This window comes from Pristiophorus japonicus, unplaced genomic scaffold, assembly GCF_044704955.1.
Source record: "Pristiophorus japonicus isolate sPriJap1 unplaced genomic scaffold, sPriJap1.hap1 HAP1_SCAFFOLD_42, whole genome shotgun sequence".
NCBI lineage: Eukaryota > Metazoa > Chordata > Chondrichthyes > Pristiophoridae > Pristiophorus > Pristiophorus japonicus.
The window spans coordinates 5,728,457-5,742,693 of NW_027254090.1; the positions used below are offsets into that span (position 1 = coordinate 5,728,457).

The 14,237-nt window shown below is 49.4% G+C and overlaps 1 non-coding gene across 1 annotated transcript; it reads right to left on the bottom strand.

Moving 5' to 3' along the window:
• Window positions 1-12,429: 12,429 nt before the first annotated feature.
• trnav-uac (transfer RNA valine (anticodon UAC)) lies at window positions 12,430-12,502 on the bottom strand. The gene has a single exon. It is a non-coding gene; the product is annotated as a tRNA-Val (tRNA).
• Between the last annotated feature and the right edge of the window lie 1,735 nt (window positions 12,503-14,237).

Below are 14,237 nucleotides of genomic sequence, written 5' to 3' on the forward strand. Positions count from 1 at the left end.
AAATTTGCTGGAATTCTTTGAGGATGTAATGAACAGGGTGGATAAAGGGGAACCAGGGGATGTAGTGTATTTGGACTTCCAGAAGGCATTTTGAAAAGGTGCCACATAAAAGATTACTGCACAAGATAAAAGTTCACGGGGTTGGGGGTAATATATTAGCATGGATAGAGGATTGGCTAACTAACAGAAAACAGAAAGTCGGGATAAATGGTTCATTCTCTGGTTGGTAAACAGTAACTAGTGGGGTGCTGCAGGGATCAGTGCTGGGACCCCAACTCTATATAATCTATATTAACGACTGGAAAAAGGGACCGAGTGTAACGTAGTCAAAGATTGGAGGAAAAGCAATGTGTGAGGAGGACACAACAAATCTGCAAAACAACATAGCCAGGCTTAGTGAATGGGCAAAAATTTGGCAGATGGAGTATAATGTTGGAAAGTGCAAGGTTATGCACTTTGGCAGAAAAAATCAAAGACAAGTTATTATTTAAATGGAGAAAAATTGCACAGTGCTGCAGTAACAGCGGGACCTGCGGGTACTTGTGCATGAAACACAAAAGGTTAGTATGCAGGTACAGCAATTGATCAGAAGGCCAATGGAATCTTGGCCTTTATTGCAAAGGGGATAGAGTAAAAAAGCAGAGAAGTCTTGTTGCAGTTATAAAGGAGATTGGTAAGGCAAGACCTGGAATACTGCGTGCAGTTTTGGTTTCCATATTTAATACTGCTTTACTTGCTTTGGAGATGTAGAATTTACCAATATTTCGCAAAGATTCCTTGTATCTGTTCCCCTGCAGAGGAGAAGAATCCCTTTCTGGACTTTTAAAATGGAAGGACAAACTTCGGGACACAAATGAGTTTAAAGAGGAAGACGAGGCCTGCAGGGGATAAAAGGGGATGCATACATGGAGCCCCCACAGTGTTTTAACTCATAAGAAAGAGAATTTAATTTGTACCTAAATTAAAAGAAGCCTGAGATCCCCTAAACATCTCTGGGAAGCAGCATATCAATTTTAAGATTCTACAACATTTTGGCTGCGAAAAAAGTGTTACCGAATACATGACATGGGGCTAACCTCTGTGAAGCAAATTCGTGTATTAAGGATCCCAGACTGTCTGGGGGAACTATGCAACACCAATTCACCCCCTAATAGATAATCAAATTACCAACCATTATCGAAATGACACAACTCAATCAAATTACTGCTGAACAAGCCCGACAAATTCTGACAAAGAACAGAGCTCAAAACTAATGAGCAGCTCCCTTGAAACAAAGAGCTGGGCCAGATTTGGTGGGAGATAAGGAAGCCTTGTTGGGATATATCTATTCCCAGTTTTACAAGGAAAAGAACACAAGCAGCCGGAGGTGGGGAGTGAAGAAATGGAGTCGTGGAGAAAAGTGTAACAAATCATCAAGGACCGACCGAGCATGCAAAGAGCACGAGGCCCACGAAACGGAAGGTTGTCAGCAACCAAATTGACAATCCGGGCCACCACAACCAGCGAAACGACCAACCGAAACCAACTTAGCAAAAACCGAAGAATCAATATTCATTTCCACTCTACAATCTACTTCTAAACAACCAACGGGTGAGAAATTACCAAAAAGGACTAACTAAAACTATTCCTAACCAAAAAAGTGGGTACTTACTCCATACATCCAAAACGCAACTTGCTGCATCACCCCAACTGAAGACTACGCAGTCTGAAGTCCTCTCCTCCGTCCGGGATACGGCTCGCCTAGAAGGCCAAGTGCAGTGAACCCCGAAACCGCGATTCACCGGCAACTGTCAAAAGCGATTGGTGAGCATAGCTCCTGAACCCCCAGAGCTATAACTTAGTTAGTCAGGGGAATTGAGAGAGCGGGAGGCTGGGATAACTTGTGTAAATGTATCTGCATTCTCCTCTTTACCCCATTTAGAGTTTAAGCTGTATTCTTTTCCCATAGGTTGTATGTTGACAATTTATTCAACGTGTTGTACCCCTTAGTGTCTATTGCTATTACTATTCTGTGTGTGTTATTAAAGATATGCCTTTTACTTCCTTTTAAACACAATAAAGCCATACCTGCTTCCTATCTTGAAACCGATTGTTTGCCCAAGTCTGTCACAGCCCCTTTATAATTCAAGTGTCTAGAACCAAGGGTGTGGGAGCGATTCATTTAAGGGCAGAAGGTAAAGCTGACCCTCCGAAAACCACCCCTTACTTAATGGTGACCATCAAGGGCCTCTGGGGCAAGGGACGTGAAAAGAGAGAGAGTGGTTTCATGAAAAGAAGCAAAAAGGAAAAGGAAATTTCCTCTTATGTGTTTAAGAGGGTAAATGTGGCTAAGGAGTGGGTACTCGATCTATTGCATGCTGAGCGTCCAGAAGATGCTGCAGCTCAATGGACCGAGAGCAAGGACCATAAAAAGTCAATAGAGAAGGCGATTTGGCTAATTTGCCTTCAGCGACAGATCCGGCTTCTAGATGAGGAGAATGAGAAATTAAAGGGAGTATTGAGGCAGGCAGAAGAGAGGTCCAGTGCAAGGGACACAGTCGGGGAAAGGCTGTGGACTGAGGTGGGACAGTGAAAGGAAAGTAGAGAGCTCACTAAAGAAAGGCACAAAACCCAACTGGACCTTTTACAGTGTCAGATGATTGAAGCCAAGAATAGCGAACTTGCATTGCGGGAATAGAATTCCTGCATCGCCAAGCAAGTTAAAGATTATGGGGAGAGGGTGAAAGACATTCAGGTCGCCTATAAGGTAGCCAGTACCAGGGAATTTGAGGCTAGTTACCATGGCCCCCGCCAGCAGCTAATCCAAGGCTTGAACCTTGCTCTATCCCGGGCTAAAGACATGGTGTGCCTGATAAACCCGGGTTTAGCCCAGGAATACCTGGTAGAGCAAGGAGAAATCCCGCAGTCACCGCCTGCAGCTCCCGGGAACAGCCCAGAGCAGCGGGGGTGTCAAGCAGAGTGCAGGGCAGGAAACGATTGCGAACTACCAACACCGGCGACCCCGAGTTTTAAATCGGTTTGGTAGCAGGGGGAAGCAGGCGAGCCAATACAAGGAGGGCTGGAACCAGGGCCAATGCACTCAGTCCGGCAGCAGACGTTTGGCCCAGCTGGTGCAAATGGGGCAGCAGGTCCCCTAGTAAGCAATTTCATAGCCCCCATGACACCCAAAACCTGAGGGCTATGATAGGCCACCTAAGTAAGCTCACCCAACAGGGGGATCCCTCGGTACACTTCCTGGAAGTGGAACACACAGGGGATATTAACGGGTGCAATTATTCAGAGCAGGCTAAGCTGTTGCTCATCTCACGAGACACCAAGCTGTGCCATTCCCTCTCTGCAGACAGCAGAAAGGGGCGAAGCACGTACCCTCCGGTTAAGGAGGAGGTTCTGGAGGCCATGGGTATGAACGACGGGAGTCCTTTCTCCCGAGTGGAGGAGACAGTGCAGCTCCATGGGGAGACTCCACAGGCTTTCGCCGACAGGTTGTGGCCGGTCTACGAAAGGGCCTGTAGTGGTGTTCTTGACCGGGCCCACCTGGCCCCGAACGAGCTGGCTCACTGGCTCCGCAGCCTGGTGGCAAACAGCTTACCTGGAACAAAGGCAAAAGCCCAGGTCTGGTTCGATCCAAGAGATCCCAGAACCACCGAGAGAGAGTGGTCAGACAGTTGACCCTGGCTTACCGGAACGGGAAAGTCCATCAGATTAAACCCAGCCAAGGCAAGAGAGAGTGGCATCAGGAAGGTGGGAATCCTCCCCACAAAGGGGGTGAATGTTTTGGGTGTGGGAAAAGTGGGCACTGGAGGAAGGACTGTAGGAACCCATGGAAAGAGACTCAGGGAAAGGCCACTTCAGACCCAGCCCGTAAGGCCGGGGCAGGAACACCCGACTCATATGAGACACTCGTAGCCACCCTACAGACACTTATAAATGGACTGGGAGCAGTAGCTACCGCAACCGGTACAGTAGCCGGTACGGTAAATCCCTCTGCTCCAACCCACCCATGTGTATGACTTGAGCCAGCGCAGCCTGTGTACCTGTGTTCCCTGGAGTACGATGCCTGGAAGAGACCGTGCGTTACAATGGAGGTGGAGAATGTGAACGGGACCTACCTGCTAGATACTGGTGCTTCCTGCACCCTTGTACATGCAGATAACCCAGCTACCTCACCTCTATCGAACGGGGTCCCGTACAGTCTAGTGGGGTTCACAGGCAACGAGCAAACTGGTTCGTTTCCCATCCCGCTCACCATTCAGTTGGGGACACTCAAAACCAAATGGAAGTGTGTCCTGATGAAATGGGAGCAGGAGGGAAAATGTATCCTGGGGGCTGATTTTATCATTAGCCACTAGATCCTTTTGGATCTGAGGAACCACTGTCGATGGGGAGCCATAGAGACAGACAGGGAAGGTGAGCTGGCGGTGATCCCAGAAAAAGAGGCCAAGGGAACGTTGTGTACCGTGAAGCCAAAGGAGGGTTATGACTTGGAATTACTGGTCAGTAACACCCCAGTGGAGTACCAGGCATATGTACGGGCACACCTTGCAGCATTCGCCACCCACAAACATGACTGTGGCAGGGTAACGGGGTTGGAAGTTAGTATAGAAGGGGACCCCATGACCCAACCACAAAAGCAATATAACTTCCCCAGGGAGGCAGAGGTAGTCCTGACAACGGCGCTGGGATCACTGGTAGAGCAAGCGGTGTTAAGACCGATAGCAACCCATGTGAACTCTCCACTGTGGCCGGTTAAGAAATGAGACAACTCATGGAGGGCCACCGTGGACTATCGAGTGCTAAATAAGAATATCCCTGCCTGTGTACACATTGTAGCAGCCGTAGCGGACCTCAGAGGGAGTATTCCAGCATCCGCGACCACTTTCGCGGTGTTGGACATTTCAAATGGGTTCTGGTCCATTCCTTTAAAACGGGAGGACCAGTACAAGTTCGCCTTTACCTTTAAGGGCCAACAATACACGTGGAACTGTCTTCCCCAGGGCTTCCACAACAGCCCCAGCATTTTTCACCAATGCATGGCGAACTGTTTAAAGGGCTTTAGCAGACACCAGCAGTTGGTGCAGTATGTGGATGACCTGCTCCTGTTCACCGATCAGGGGGAGGAGCATGGCCCACTGCTGGCTGAGCTGCTGGAGCTGCTAAAAGAAGAAGGGTTTAAAGTAAACCCGAATAAGGCACAGATCGGCCAGAAGGAAGTCAAATTCCTGGGGCTGACTGTGCACGCTGGGGAACGGGCCACAGACAAGGCTAGAAGGGAGGCAGTACAGGAGTTACCAGCCCCAACACAGTGACAGGGGTAAGATCCTTTCTAGGGCTCACCGGGTACTGCAGAGACTTCATTGAGGATTATGTAGCCACCGCAGCCCCTCTGCTCAGGCTCCTACACAAGGGGGTAGAGTGGGACTGGGATGAGGGTTTGCGAGGCAGCATTTAATCAGCTCAAGAAGGACTTGCAGACCGCGCCAGCCTTAGGAGCGATAGATGTAGGAAAGGAGTTTTTCCTGGAGGTGGCAGCCAGCGGGGACAGTTTGAGCTCAGTGCTGCTTCAAGAGCGGCACGGCCAGCTGAGACCGGTGGTTTACTCCTCCTTGATCCTCACAGATGTGGAGAAGGGGTACTCCAACTGTGAGAGACACCTCCAAGCCACACATTGGGCAGTGAAAAGATCCTTGATCTTCACGGGAGGGTCTCCTCTTACACTCCTAACTCACCACACACCTACTCAGATGCTCCTAGATGGGATGATTAAGGACGGGACGATGAGCAGTGCCCGCATTGCTCGCTGGACCCTGCTCCTCTCCCAGATGGACCTCAGAGTAGAAGACCCCCCATGAGCCAAGGCTCGCAGCCAACCTAATCTACCCAGGGAAAGCCCACAGGTGCGCCGTAGAAGGGGTATGGGAGGTGAACATTTGCCTTCGGGCTGGGTTACACCCTACAGGCAAGGACATCTACGTGGACGGGTGCAGCATGGTATCTGCTGGCAAACGACTCACTGAGTGCGGAGCCTATGACCCAAGGTCAGGTATTGCCCTGGCAATCAATCTCCCCAGCACCATGAGCGCCCAGCATGCTGAACTGTCCGCCGTAATGTACGTGGTGACCCACCTCGAGGAATTCCCTACCCCGTACACGATTTGCTCGGAGAGTATGTTCACCTGCAATTCGTGTACAGAGTACCTGGCTATATGGTCCCGTCGCGGATTCACGTCCGCTGACGGGAGACCCCTGGCAATCAAGCCCCTGCTGGAGAAAATCATGACAGCGGTGGGGGAAGAAGGAAAGGTCTACATACATAAGGTGAAGGCCCATTCAAAAACCTAACCCCGTGCAGAGGGAAACCAACAGGCTGACAAACTGGCCAAAGGAGGTGCCCGCACGGGAAAGTTCTGGGATCCCTATGACACCGGCCGCATAGCAGCGGTCAAGAATAAGAACAGGGCAGCAGAGAGTACAGGGATAGCTTTGGCCCCGGACTTAAAAACAGTTCAGGCACAGGACCCGGTCCTGAAAGCTGTCCTGAACGCGCTAGCTAGAGGAGAGAGAGTAGAAGGTCCGTACGGCACAGCAGCCATTACCGTTAAGGAAGGCATGCTGTTTAAAGAGGGACAATGGGTCGTGCCACAGCAGCACCAGAGGGAATTCATAAAACTGGCCCATGAGGGTCCAGGAGCGGGCCACCCCGAGCCTGAGACCACCTGGCAACGGGTGGAACAGGCAGGATGGTGGCCGGGACTCAGGGTGGATGTCCGTGGGTTCTGTGCGAACTGCCTGGTGTGTCTGCGAACAGCCCTGACCCCCAGAAAAGGAAGGTGTCCCTAGGACACGTCAGGAGGGTAGAGGGACCATGGCAGTCAATCCAAATTGACTACATCGGGCCCCTACCCACCGCCCAGGGTGGCTACAAATACTGCCTAGTCCTGGTGGACGTGTTCTGAAAATGGGTTGAAGCCTTCAACTGCCGAACAGCCACCGCACTAGGGACAGCGAAGATTCTAGTGAGGGAAGTATTCTCCCGGTGGGGACTCCCACAGTATGTGGATTCGGACCAGTGGAGCCATTTCACCGGGCAGTTATTGCAGGCAACCCTTAACGTGCTCGGCATTGAGGGGAAATGGCACATTGCCCACAATCTACAGTCATCGGGTAATGTGGAGCTTTTAAAGTACACCATTAAAGAAAGGCTGCGCAAGGAGACAGGAGACTCACCCCAAAAGTGGGTGGAGGTCTTACAGTTGGTCCTAATGGGGATCAGAGCCAGCCAGTCAAAGAGCACGGGGTATTCCCCATGCGAGCTCATGACTGGCCAGATCATGCGGATCCCCACCCATGTCCTAGCCCCGGTGCTCACAGAAGGTCAGCTCAGAGAGGTGAACTGGGACTGGTTTGTCAAAAACCTGTTTGAACACCTCAAACAGATTCACTGGCAGGCTGCTAGTAACATGGGCAGACAGCATCAGAGTAACCGATTGCTGCTGGAACCCAGCAAACACCACGAATGGGAGATAGGAGGCCAGGTCATGGTGAGGAACCATGCTCGGGTCGGGGTTTGTGAAGCATTATATATGGGGCCATACAGCATTGTCGACAAGGCAAGCCCGATGGTCAATGCCATAAAGCTGCCCCGCTGTACTAAGTGGTTCCAATCAACCAGTGCAAGCTCTACAACCCAGGGTCAGCCAAGCACAGAGGGCAGCCGGGAGGGGTGAACCGTCCTCAGGACAGGGACCCTCCGTTGGCCGTCCCCGATTGTGGAGGGCCCACAGGGAATGTGGCAGGTTCAGAAACCGTGCCTATAGGGACGGTGAATTGCAGTACTGGAGGGGCTATCCCACCCATCGTTTCGGATTCGGACGCACCCCCAGTAACCCAAGTCCTGAGAAGGACCCTCCGTACACCACGGCCAAAGATACCGTGGTCACCGGCATCTGAGCCTCAGCGATTCTACCCTAGGAGAAGGGCAGCCTGACAGGAAAGGCCGAAGGTCAGAAGTACAGAGGCCACTCAGAGTAGGGACCCCCAGCCAGCCGCCTCCAGCGGTGAGGGTCTCACAGGAGCAGTAGCATCGAGCTGTCCCAGAGACAAGGGTCTCCAGCTCACCGGCTGCGGGGAAACCCTAGCATCCAGGCGGCTATCAGACCGCACCAGGCATGGGCCTGACAGGGACTAACCAGGCCACCCGGAGACGGGTGGCGGCTGTACATAGCTCTAATTTTTAGTCTAAGGTAGCTGACTGCACCATTTTACATTTTAAGGTTTAGTTTAGAATTGAGGGTAATGTTGCAGTAATGTTTAGGTGATTGTTTTGAGTTTGTCTTTTGTGTCAGCCAGCCTGAGAGCAGTTCTCAAGGGCAGGATCCAGACATTACCAGGTGATGGACAAACCTCAGGAGACCAATTGATGTTGTTTAATTTTAATCTATGTTCTTCCTTCTGTAATGTGGTTGTACGTTGACTACATGCTGGTGAATATAATGTCATTGAAATGAAATGTAACTGTGCTGAAATGCAATTGTAGGGATGGAACCCCCTCCAAGCTGGGAGGGTGTAAACGTCAAAAGTTTGTACATGTTAAGGGAAAAGTGTGTATCTGTGGTGATGTTGCATAAGTGTAATGCATATTTGGTATTAGTTTAGTTAATTTACGGGGAAGGTTCTTTCTTGGAAGCGAGGAACTTTGCTCACCTGTAAGATGATACCATAAATGACATGGTATCATAGGGGGGAATGTAGAATTTACCAATATCTCGCAAAGATTCCTGGTACCTTTCCCCTGCAGAGGAGAAGAATTCCTTTCTGGGCTTTTAAAATTAGTTTAATGGGGCAGACGACGCCTGCAGGGGATAAAAGGGAATGCATTCATCGAGACCCCCCCCCCGCCCCACAGTGTTTGGACTCATAGGAAAGAGAATTCAAAATGGACCTAAATTTCAGAAGCCTGAGATCCCCCAAACATCTATGGAAAGGAGCAGATCAATTTTAAGATTCTACAACATTTTGGCTGAGAAAAAGAGTTACCGAGTACAGAAGGTGGGGCTAAACTCTGTGAAGCAAATTCATGTATTAAGGATCCCAGACTGTCTGGGGGGAACTATTCACCCCATAAGAGATAATCGAATTACCCAATCAAGCACAATGGAAATCATGGTCAGGAAACTGGACAATCCTCAAACAATGCAAAACCAGTGATAGCACATTCTCACACCCTAATCGAGTTACTGCCGACAAAGGAGACATTTGAAAATCAATGGACAGAACAGTTTAAACAGAGCCCAAGAGATTTGATGGGAGATAACAAAGCCTTTTTTTGTGGATATATCTATCCCCCAGTTTTACAAGGAAAAACTAACAGAACACAGACTGGAACTCGCACTGACTCGAACAAGGACATAGACTGGAACACAGACACAGACACAAGCAGCCTGCTTCCTCTGCAGTGAAGAAATGGAAGAGCGAAGGAAACTACCAGAACTCATCAAGAACTGACCGAGCACGAGGCCCACGAAACAGAAGGTTGTCAGCAACCAAATTGACAATCACTCTACAATCTATTTCTGAACGACCCAACGGGGGAGAAATTACCAAAAGGGACTAACTAAAACTATCCTAACCAAAGAAAGTGGGTACTTACCCCATACATCCAAAACGCAACTTAGCATATCAACGGACGCACCCCAACCGAAGACTACGCAGTCCGAAGTCCTCTCCTCTGTCCGGGGTACGGCTCGCCGAGAAGGCCAAGTGCAGCGAACCCCGAAACCGCGAATCACCGGCAACTGTCTAAAGGGATTGGTGAGCATAGCTCCTGAACCCTCAGAGCTATAACTTAGTTAGTTAGGGGAATTGGGAGGTGGGAGGCTGGGATAACTTGTGTAAATGTATCTGCATTCTCCTCTTTACTCCATTTAGAGTTTAAGCTGTATTCTTTTCCCCACAGGCTGTAATTTCACAATTTATTCAATGTGTTGTACCCCTCAGTGTGTATTGGTCTGAGTGTGTTATTAAAGGTGTGCCTTTTACTTCTTTATAAACACAATAAAGCCATTCCTTCTTCCTACCTTGAAACCGATTGTCTGTCTTAGTCTGTCACAGTCCCTTCATTATTCCAGGGTCTACAACCAAGGGTCAGCGAGCGATTCGGAACCACTCATATAAGGTCAGAATGGAAAGCTGACCCCCTGAAAACCACCCCTTACACTGCCGGCCACAACTCCTTCATAAGCGATCTTATTCCTCTCACTACTTCTTTACCCATGGATTCCTCGTGAGGTTGTGGTGACCTGAAATTTCTAAAATCTTAATTTAAAACTAGAACTCTTCAACATTCTTAAACTCATATCGTGCTATTATATACATCTGCCACCCGTCTCCGACTGGCCAAGTTAATCCCTGTTCTTCTCCTTCCCTTAATCAGCCTCTGGTTTGCCTGTGTGGCCGGCGGTAAGGCGGTCTGTACCGCAGGACCCAGAGTGCTCTGACTGGAGGTGTGCCTGAGTCCCACATTATCGGGGGAATGGCCCCTCCGGGGCAACAACACACTTCCCCTTTAGGTGTGGCTGCTCAGTTCATTTCATTAACTGAGGGTTCTGCACAGCCGGGGACTGTAGGCTGGGGACTCTCAGTTAGTGGCTGGTCCACCACGACCTCTCCTGTGAGTCCCTCACCGCCGAAGGCTGCCGGCTGGGGATCCCTGACCGTAGACTGATCCCTGATCTTGGGTATTCTCTGACGGATGGCCTACCTCCCGGGGCGGACCCACTGAAACTGGGGCACTGGTGACCACATGGGCAATGAACTCAGCACTTTAGCGAAAGTGTTCAGGACAGAACTCGCCCCTGAGCATGTATGAGGAAAAAGCTCCAGAAAATATTCTCGGCCAGGGAGCTTTCGCTTGTGAGGCGAACGTGTTAAGCGCGACACTGCGGAAACATCTCCACTTTCAGCACCAGGTCAGACAGAAATGTGAAGCGAGCAGTTGGACTGCAGAATCCCACTTTTAAGGAGTTGGTCGTGGTGTCAAACAAAGAGTTTCACTAAATGATTAAAAATAAGAAATGTCAAAGTCGAACATGCATCTCCAGAGGAGACTGCGATCTGAACACAGCACTTTAAACCACTCCGCCACCCTAAGTATTCAATGCTCGATTTGGCCACCTGCAGATTGATTTTGAACTTTTGTGTCCTGACACATGAAATAAATGAGGGCAGCAGGCGTATCTCTGCCTGACACCGGGGAAACATTGAGATAGATCTTGGCGCAAGGGTCTGGTTATTGCCAAACAGCAAAGAAAATATTTTCTGGAAGAACAATGTTGAAAATAATTACAACCCCAACATGACTAGAACACACAACCTTTCGATTTGGAGGCAGGCATGCTACCATTGCCTGACAAGGTCCACACATGAAGTCTGAGATGTTCGGCGATATGAAGGTTTCACAATGCAAGGGGCTTTAAAATCCCCGCCCATTCCCACCAGGTATCAGAAGCAGCGCTCACCTACCAGTCACCGTATGTTTTTTTCATAAAATTTGTATTGTTTTCACGGGAAAGCATCATTAAAAAAACCCTCACCTTCTTTTGCACAATGAAAGAAATGCTAACTGAGGGAGAGTCGATACTTCAATCATTTGTCCTATGCTTTGGGGAATGGGCAGGGAAGTGGACCTGAGTCCATGATTGCATCGGCCATGATCGTATTAAATGTCGGAGCAGGATCCAGGGGCGTATGGTCGACTACTGCTCCTATTTCTTAACTTCTTATCTTCTTATGCAAGTTGACCCATTTTACTCACTGTATTTTAGGAGTCTGGTTCAAAATCTTCATTGCTGATGACACCAGGAATCTGGGGCAACTTTTGTCAAATTTAACAGCACCGGTTATTCCTACCATGCACAGAAAATAGAATCAGTAGTGAAGATAAAATCCTACGGTGCTCATTTTCAGATTCAATGCAGTAGGATTTCAAATAAAGTAAAAGAATTTTACAGTGAAAAGATTTAGAAGTGTTACTTGTATTTGTGTCTTTAATTAAACTTTGTGGCGTCTGATTCCCGTTCATGCCATTGCTGAAGAAGAAAGGAAGGTTTGACGTTGACCAGACTGCACTGCCCCTGATATTCGTGGGCTCATCCTTTATATTCAGTAGTTTCTCGCCCTTTGATGGGCTGCAGTGTAGCGGATATCACGTTGGCATCACACGCGAAAGGTCCCCAGTGGATCCGATTTCTCTCACTGAAAGTTATCTATTTATTGGTTAAATAAAGAGCAATTCATGAATAAGGGAACCCTTTTGCCAGGAGAATAAATAGCAAATAAAAACAGCAAATTCTGCAAATCTCAGGAAATCAGGCAGCATTTGCCAGGAGACTCAACTCGCCTCCGATTGTTCCCATTTGGCAAGTTTAAACAAAATGTTTCTGCCTGGGATCGAACCAGGGACCTTTTGCGTGTAAAGCAAACATGATAACCACTACACTACAGAAACCACTGGTACAGCAACCCCAACAGAGGGGAGCTGACCAATGAGCTCCCTCTGCGCTGATCGGGAATGAGGAGGCTCACCTGAAACAACTTCTGTCCCACACTGCAAGTTCTCAATCCTTCTCCTCCACTGCCCTTTACAGAAATGTCACGGATCACCCAGCCACCGTGTTCACTTCCACATCCTCACAGTGGGGCCACAGAGGCTCCTACCGTCTCCCCGCGATCAGCGAACTCGCCCTGTTTACTAAATTAAACCCAGAACACGTGCCCGGCAAAGGGCAGGAGAAGCCAGATAGTCTGTAAGCTCGGTCTATCGCAGAAAGTATTGGTATTCATGGTGATTACAGCAATTATTAATCGTCTCACAGACCTCAATTATTTTTATGCGATGAATTGATCGAGTATCGTTACCAGGTCAGTGCGGCAGATCTTAACCCCTCGACCACCAGGGAACAGTTATGATAGATGTTGATATATTTATATATATTTATATAAGAACCTGAATATCAACGGCTAGCTACCGTGACCTCATGGCGAACAGCAGTGCATCTAACTTTGAGTGAAGTAAATTGTTCCACAATGAAACCCATTTCATCTTTTGTTCCCTTTTAAACACTAGAAACTGAGACAGGGGGAACAAATAGAGAAATAAAAGCACAGGGATCGAGACAAGACGAAGAGAGAAGGGGAAAGATACTGCCCCCACCCAGAACTAATGCAGAAACCCCTCTGCTGCGCTCGGGGTGGCCACCCACAGCCTGGATACACTAACGGGAGAACACCAGCGGCAGGTCGGGGCCATAAAAGGAACGGCGAGCGGCCCTGGGAGCAGCTTGGAGGTCCCGGGAGACGACTCCTGGGATCAGCGTGAGCTGGTGCAGGAGGGCGGCGGCAGCGAAGAGTGATGTCATCAAGGTCCAGGTCAGTGATTGGAGCGTGGGCAGATACAGCAGGAGCGGCGAGATCGGGGCGAAGGAGCGGCGAGAGACTGTGGAGGGATGTGATCGGGGCCCAGAACAGGCATGAGTTCAGGGCCAGGGGCCCAGCGGCAGCACGGGCCAGCCCACACTGCGAGATGTTTGCACACTGGGTCCGTGCAGCAGAGCTGGTCTCCAGTCGTCTTGTTTAACCCTTGCCACTGGACGAATACCTCGCTCTGTCAAGCCCGTGTGATGGCTGGGGTGCAACGGCCATCGCACGTTTAAAAAATCCACGCACAGGCATCTTCCACCCTTCAACATACATTTCAGGACCTGGAATATTGAAACACCTGTGAACTCATCCTTTTTTGGCGAGGAAGCAAGTCATCCTTTTTGGAGGGACTGCCTATGATGATGATGAACTGGATTTGCTGCAGTCCGCGGGCAGCAGGTGATGAAAGCGGGCGTGAGAGGGTGAGTGACAGGTGGGCACTGCTTCTGATGCTGTCTGACCCACGGTGGGAGCGGCCGGGGATTTTAAAGCCCTTTCATTGCACCAATGCTGGGTAAATGAAACTGTGTTTCAGGAACCTTCATGTTTCCAAACATGGACAATTTGCACTGGAGACCTCGTGGTGCAACGGTAGTGTGTCTGACTCCTCATCAGAAGGCTGTGTATTCAAATCATGTCGGGATCATTGTTCTTCAAAAGTTGCAAACTTCTTTGCTGTTTGGCTATAACCTGCTCCAATGTTTGTCTCACTGTTTCCCTGGTGTCAGGCACAGATATGCCAGATGCCCTCATTTACTTCATGT